The sequence below is a fragment of the Bidens hawaiensis genome, unplaced genomic scaffold (assembly GCF_021521415.1).
Source record: "Bidens hawaiensis isolate Kalapana, Puna unplaced genomic scaffold, B.hawaiensis_p1.1 tig00001904_1, whole genome shotgun sequence".
Taxonomy (NCBI): Eukaryota; Viridiplantae; Streptophyta; class Magnoliopsida; order Asterales; family Asteraceae; genus Bidens; species Bidens hawaiensis.
The window spans coordinates 815,001-823,273 of NW_027491104.1; the positions used below are offsets into that span (position 1 = coordinate 815,001).

An 8,273-nucleotide genomic window follows, 5' to 3' on the forward strand; every position below is an offset into this window, starting at 1 on the left:
GGAATAACTTACCGAAATAACGTAAATACGTAGAAATATTAGCTTCATCACCGTTTTTGATTTAGAACCTTAACAATGAAAATAAAGATAAAAAGGTTAGATCTACAATAACCGGAAGAAAATATGATGTTGTTGGAAAAAAGATATAACCTTGCCGGAAAATCATATAACATTGTTGGCCATTAAAGTATAATATATAACCTTACCGAAAAACGATTAATCTCGATCTACATTACCGGAATATAGAAGATGGTGGAGTTAGTAATTAAGCCGAGAGAGAGAGAGAGAGAAATTAAAATGATTAAAATGATGGTGGAAAATTCTAAGGTTTAGATAGTTTGTGAGATTACACATGGCAGCATAATAGAGACTCTTAGAATGGAAATTTGGTGAGTTGGAAGCCTAGGTGAATAGCCTAGTAGAATGACATGTGGTAAATTGTATTGATTTAATATATTAGTAAGATATTAACCAAAACCGTCATATGAGCTTTTCTTGAATTACAATTTATACATCATAATAACACAATTAAACTGGCATACACCATCTGCGGGTCATCGTGATTCAAACCCCATACTTAATTGGCATATAACGATCTGCAAAGCGTCTAACCTCATCGTTTTGTTTCGCGACTGTTCATCTCGTCCTTAGATTCGTCATATTTGAGGTAACTAAACAGTTTAGCATGTTCGTTTTGCTCCGTAATACAAAAGCCCTAATACGAATTGAACAAACAAACAACAGATTCGTCAATTGCGAATTCTAGGGTTTGTGTGGATTTTGGGGATAAACATGTTTCTGGTTTTAATTTATTAGTTTTAAACTTAACCAGATGACACCCCAGCGCAAGTGGTGGGTGCGTTTGTGCTTAACTCCTTGAACCGGCCAGGGGCGTGGGTTCGAGCCCCCTGGACGCGGTTTTTTGGTTATTTATTTTTATTGGTTTTAAAATATTTATTAATTAATTATAATTAATATTGATATCAAATAAACATTTCTTTATATAAAGCTGACATCTTAGAGTCTACGTTTTCTCGTCAATAAATCTCGTTGCAAGTTTTGTATAAATATATGTATGTATGTATGTATGTATGTAGTATAAGTGTATTTTAATAATAAGAAATCCACGTTAATTTATTAAAACCCAACACCAATACTGGTGTTTTCTCGTCGTTTAACGTCCTTTATAAATTTGTTTATATTAATTTTATATATAGAAATATATTATATATATATACATATATATCATTCTTTAACAATTAGAACGGTTGTATTTTAAACGTACTAACTATACTTATAAAATTTGATTTTCGTTAATAGTCCAAGATGTATACTATATGATAGATATATATATTTTAATGTTTGACTTAAATTAATTAATATATTACAGGATATATTTATATATGTAAACATTTAGTTAAATATTATTTAAATAATTATATAATTATTCAACTCATGTTTATTTAAATAATAATGATTTCATAGTAATAATAACTGTAGAGATCGATCGATCGATCAATAACGTACTAATCACAAATCATAACTCAAATCACATCGAAACTTAACTCATTAAATTATGTTATATCATTTATAATTAATTTATATTATTATATTTAACTAGGAATCCTTGTCGGTGTATCCCGAAGGGTTCATCTTTCTCACATCATCACTTGTTTTTCGTTCATCCGATTAGGTGAGTATCTAACTCCCCCTTTTAACTCAATTTTAACCGTTTTGGGGACTTATGTGTATTTACAGTATTTATGTATTATCTAATATTCAAAACCGCAACTGTTAATCTTTGTGTGTATATCAGTTTATGCCTAACTTACTATTTGCTTACTTGCTTTATTTGAACCGCATTCGGAGAGGTCCAACATATTCTCAGTCTAGTATGATCATACGACCGTCGTAGTGGCCGGCGTCCGACGCATTGACAATGGTTTCACCGACACCTCATTTTTGGTAACCAATGCCCATTCGCATGGAAACGGTTTAGCCCTTTCTTTATGGTTGATTGTTTGTGTATGTGCTATGGTTTAACTGTTTATCTCACAGGAATAGTTTGCATCTTTCTTTATTTATTATATATTATTACTGTTGTGTCTTAAATTGGTGTTTTACTCGCTCAACATGTGTTGTTGACAAAAATATATTTTATACGCATTTGCAGGTTATCAGCTTGGTTGTTTAGCAAGATGAAGATCACGTAGAGATGATTTTTAGAATACAAACTTAATTAATCATTGTTGTAATTGTTTTATACGTGATGTACTTAACTGTAATTGTTTATTTAAATATATTTAATAGATATAATTTCCAATATTGCATGATAATAACCTTTGAAAAGCTGTGAGCAATCAGTTTCCGTCCCGACATTTCCGCCGTATGTTGGGGTGTGACATCTTACACTTTTCATATTAAGTTGTGTGTACCATATCCGGCTGATCTGCATAGAAGTGATTCTTTGTGCGAGAAACGTAATAAGTTGTGTGTTTGATTTTATTATTATTATTATAAACACTACTTTTAATTATATTTATGGGAGATTAAAAAAACCTATTTGATCCTTTTAAGCAATGACATCTAACTGTTTAACATAGATTTCATATTATTTGATCAATAAATAAAGTATACATACATTCAGAGGTATCTTTTTTAATCAATTTTCACTGGACCAGCTCCTACCCACTACCTTCCGGCCACTTTCAAAGGTTTTAGCATTGTTCTACTTTTTCTAAGTGGCCCAGATCATGTAATAAAAGTCACCTTTTAGTAATATAATTAATTAACTAACTAATAAAGTAAAGTCGAGAAATACCACTACAATGATGAATGGCCATTACGCGTAATTAAGTAAACAATTAGCATTGCTTTATCTTTATGATCTTTGTCTTTTTTTTATTATGCAGAAAGAACCTTTATCTTCTATAGAGTAGTAAACCGTCTACAGGATTATGAGTCTCTTATCGGTTCATATAATATTCCTTCAAGCCATGGCATTTACTTCGGCGTCATTCGTTCAAAAGAGCTTCGAGCATGATGTCTTTTTACGTTTAAGGGGTGAAGACACCCGTAAGAACTTTGTTAATCATCTCTACATGCTCTACAACGGAAAAATATTAACACTTATAAAGGTGAGCTATTTGGACTAAAAGCCATGTGTTGTGCATTTGATTTTTGCCCAATGATTGATTGACATAATTAAGTTATGGGAGGCATGAAGATTCAATCTTCTTTTATGGATGACTGAGCCATAAAAAAAGTTATATTGAAGTGTAAAATTAATAAAAAAAATTAAGCTTATATCTCCTTTTGATTCCTTAATATAAATCCTATAATTTGTATTTTGTTACAAGCCTTCTGTTGCAAGGTTTACTTTGAAAATTAAACAGTAGCTGACTAAAAGAATTATTTAACATATTTATTTGGAGCAAAAGTAATAATTTAAGGGGTGCGATCTTCATACACCACCCCTATGGTAACTGTGCAGGCCTATATGACACGCATAGTCCTATGCGAGTCATATAGGTCTTCAACAACTCAGGTATACAGCCCGTATAGCCCTATACGAGCCTCGTATCCATGGTGGTGTATGAAGATGTTTTGCCTAATTTAATTCCCTACATTTTTTTTTGCCATGAATAGTCAGTTTAGAAGTCGTATCTTATCTTAACCAAAAAAGGGGCTTCACTCCTCAACCTAAGTGAACGTACATATTTTCCACTCAAATATCCAACTCTTGAAGGCATATTCGATCATCTCTTACAAGTTTATTTGCAATCAGATCATACAAATTTCATTGCATTCGATCATTGAAGCTTACAATCAATGGCGTCTACTTCAATTTCATCCGTTCAAAAGTGCTTCAAGTATGATGTCTTTATAAGTTTCAGGGGTGAAGACACACGTAAGAACTTTGTTGATCATCTCTATCATGCTCTTCACCAGAAAGGCATTATAACTTACAAAGATGATGAAAAAATCAAGAAAGGGGAAAGGATTAAGGAGCAACTCGTCAGATCCATTGAAGGCTCTGAGATTTTACATAATAGTTTTCTCCAAGAACTATGCAGCTTCATCATGGTGCTTAGACGAACTCGTAAAGATCATGGAGTGCCAAAAGACGATGGAGCAGACTGCTTACCCCATCTTCTATGATGTAGAGCCCACTGAAGTCAGGCACCAAAGTGGGGTAGTTGGAGAAGCCTTTGCGAAACATGAAAAGGGCAGTTGGAGCTCTGCTCTACCTCTCCAACGTCTTTTTTATATTGTAGCATCTTGTTGTAACAGATCTTCTTCTTCAATATTGAACGGTTTCATAGACGATCTGGTAGTATCTTTATATATGTATTTGTTCTACTTATATTATTCAGTGAATGATTTGTGTTTTATAGTAGAAGTTTCTGATTCAAATATTTTGTCATTGTTTTGTTAAAACTTGTCCATATCATTTCGCACTTTGCCAAACAGGAAAATGAAGATGATGTTGGAAAATGGAGGAATGCTCTGAATGAAGCGGCGGGGTTGGCGGGGATGGAGTTGAAGAACACTTTCAATGGGTATTCTTCATTTTTTTTCTTTCAAATTTGTGTTTAATAGGTACATCAATGTCATCTCATGTTTCATGTAGGATTCCGAGTAATCTAATTGAATCTTATTTAACATAGGCATGAAGCCAAATTTATCCAACAAATTGTTCATGATGTTTCACTAAAGCTACGCTTCACTAACCCATGTGATGATGGGAAGTTAGTAGGCATGGAGACCCGGGTGAAGGATGTAGTTTCATCTTTAGAAATTGGTTCCGATGATGTCCGCATGATAGGGATCAAGGGGATGGGAGGTGGTGGAAAGACAACTTTGGCAAGAGCTGTTTTTGATCATATTTCCATTTGGTTTGAGGGTAAAAGCTTTGTTGAGAATGTGAGGGAAGTTTCAAAAGGCTCGTTGTCTGGTTTGAAGGAATTGCAAAAACAGGTCCTTTCAGCTTTGTTAAATGATCAAATCGTAGCTAGTGTTTCTGATGGGAAAAGTATAATGAAAAAGATTATGCCTAGTACAAAAGTTCTTCTTGTTCTAGACGATGTGGATGATATAGAGCAACTTGAGGCGTTAGCAGGTGAGCTCACTTGGTTTAAGCCAGGAAGTAGAATCATCATTACAACAAGAGATGAGCAAGTATTGGTAGCACACCGAATAAAATTTATTCATGATGTCAATTTGTTATCGGATCATGAAGCAATTTGCCTCTTCAGTGCATTTGGGAAAGAGATTCCTACTCAAGGGTATGAAGAGCTATCAAGAAAAGTTGTACATTATGCTGCCGGTCTTCCTTTAACTATCAAAGTTTTGGGTTCACATCTTTGTGATAGAAGTGAGCATGAATGGGCAGATGCCATAGAAAGACTAAAAACAATTCCGTTTGACAAGACTTTGAAAAGATTGGAAATAAGTTATAATGGTCTAGAGAATGATCAGAAAGAAATATTCCTAGATGTTGTATGCTTATTGAAATATGAAAAAAAAGACCATGCAGTTAGAATACTTGAAAGTTGTGGATTTAATGCTCACATTGGTTTAAGTGTTCTTGTGCAGAAATCATTGATAACTATTTCTAATTTTGACCGCTTGGGTTTCCATGACCATATTCAAGAAATGGGTTGGAATATTGTCCGGCGTTTTCACCCTAATGAGCCTAGCCGACATAGTCGATTATGGATTAAAGAGGAAGTTGAAGATATATTGATTAATGAATCGGTAAGTTTCAAGTTTATACGCATTGTGGAGGACTAGAACATTTTATTTTTTTTGTGATTAAAGATTCACATGAGCTTTTATTTATAGGGTACCGAAGAAACAAAATGTATAAAATTGGAGTGTCACGATGTCGATCCAACAATTATTTTGAAAGGTCTAAGAAAGATGAAAGAACTTAGATTTATTTACATGCCATATGGACCTAGAGAATGGAAAGTTTATGAAGTTGGCGAATACTTACCTGATGCTTTGCGATCTCTATGTTGGCATAGATACCCTTTTTGGTCTTTACCCAAAACATTTAGAGCAAATAAGCTTGTTAACCTTGAAATGTGTCAGGGAAATATTTCTCAACTCTGGGAAGTGGGAGAAAGAAAGGTAGAATAATGCAAGATTGAATGATTGGTTTGCATGGTTCTTTATTATGCTCATTGTTTTTTTCACTACACTGATATTCATCTTTCTTGTTTCTTCTTAATTATAATAGGTTTTTTATAAGCTCAGATACCTCAACCTCAGCTGGTCAAAGTTGAAAAGCTTTGACCTTGGGATGACTCCACATCTCGAGAAGTTAGTTCTTGAAGGATGTCATGACTTTGTAGTACTCCACATGCTCAATGAATGTCCCAATCTCAAATTCCTTAACCTCGGGATGACTCCACATATAGAGGAGTTAATACTTGTAGGATGTTCTTATCTTCAAGAAATTCATGCTCCAGTCAGCTGCCTAAAAAAGCTTCTCTACTTAAACTTAAAAGGTTGCTTGAGGTTTGATTATTTTTTGGTTGACAAACCGATTGTATTTCCTAGTCAGGATTCTTTAGCCAAGTTAAAATTGTATGCAATGCCCCTAGATATGTGTCCACTACATCCTAACAGCGCTATGCCAAAGTTTCAGTTTAGATGCGAATACGATGAACCTCTACCCTCATCGATTGGAAATCTTGAGAAGCTTCTTTCTTTTGGTCTATGTTCTTGCACAAACCTTGAGTCTTTTTCAACAACTATATGTGGTTTACGACAGTTAAGAGAGCTTACACTTAAAGGCAAAATTCCTAAGGTGCCCGAGGATCTGGACCGGATACAATGCCTTGAAAAGCTATGTTTTGTGAGTATTGAAGAGATTAAGCAGCTTCCAGATAGCAGTTATATGTTAAAACATCTGAAATCACTTGAAATTGACTATTGTTTGCTTCTAGAGCAGTTACCCAAAGATCTTGGCAGATTAGAGTGTTTAGAGGAGTTACACCTGATGGATTGCATATCCTTACGAGATATTCCGAACAGTATCTGTAAGATGAAAAGTTTGACGTGTCTAGATCTCTCTGGTTGTCATCAAATTGAGCAATTGCCTGAGGAACTTGGATGTTTAGAACGTTTTAAGAAGTTAGACCTAAGCTATTGTAGATCCTTACGAGATATCCCGAGTAGTATCTCTAAGACAAAAAGTTTAAGATATTTAAATCTCTTCGGTTGTCATCAGGTTGAGAAATTGCCAGAGGATTTTGGGTGTTTAGAATGTTTAGAGAAGTTAGACCTTAAGGAATGTATATCCTTACGAGATATCACAAACAGTATCTGTAGGATGAAAAGTTTAACATATCTTGATCTCTCTGGTTGCCATCAAGTTGAGAAACTACCAGAGGAACTTGGTTGTTTAGAACATTTAGAGATGTTAGACCTAAGCTATTGTAGATCCTTACTATATATTCCGAACGGTATCTCTAAGATGAAATGTTTAACATATTTAAATCTCTCCGGATGTCATAAAATTAATAAATTACCAGAGGAACTTGGGCATTTAGAATGTTTAGAGAAGTTAGACTTAAAGGAATGTAGATCCTTACGTGATATCCCAAACAGTATCTGTAAGATCAAAAGTTTAACATATTTGAATCTCTTCTCTTGTAATCAACTTGAGAAATTGCCCGAGGAACTTGGATATTTAGAACGTGTAGAGAAGTTAGACCTAAGCCAGTGTAGATCCTTAAAAGACATCCCCAACGGTATCTGTAAGATGAAATGTTTAACATATTTAAATCTCACGAAGTGTCATCAAGTTGGGAAATTGCCTGAGGAACTTGGGAGTTTAGAATGTTTGAAAGTGTTGAATTTAGACGGTGCGGGCATAAGTCATCTTCCACAGAGTATTTATCATATGGAAGGTCTGCATATTTATGGATCCAAGGGGCAGCTTGAGTCTTATGGTTTTTCATCCTTGACAGAACAACTGTGGAACACATACTATGTAGAGCTGTAAATTAGATTCAAAGTCCAGCCGCTGAAAATTTGAATTTGTGATTTATAGAATGTAACCGGGACTTTATGTTAGATTTTTACATCGTTTGAAATTTTTAATTGTTCTTTCCAGCCAGATATTAGTATAGTCTGGGCTTGATATGAAATTTTTAATTCACTATGACTGTGACGTTCTGTTCTCTTTAACTGACTTTAATCTTGAATGGAATTATGTTTTAGGTTTTTCATTTTTGATAATTTTGTTTAGGGTGATT

The 8,273-nt window shown here is 34.1% G+C and overlaps 1 pseudogene; it reads left to right on the forward strand.

The window, feature by feature from the left end:
* Positions 1 to 3,831: 3,831 nt before the first annotated feature.
* Positions 3,832 to 8,020, forward strand: LOC143598598 (TMV resistance protein N-like; annotated as a pseudogene).
* The last annotated feature ends 253 nt before the right edge of the window (positions 8,021 to 8,273 follow it).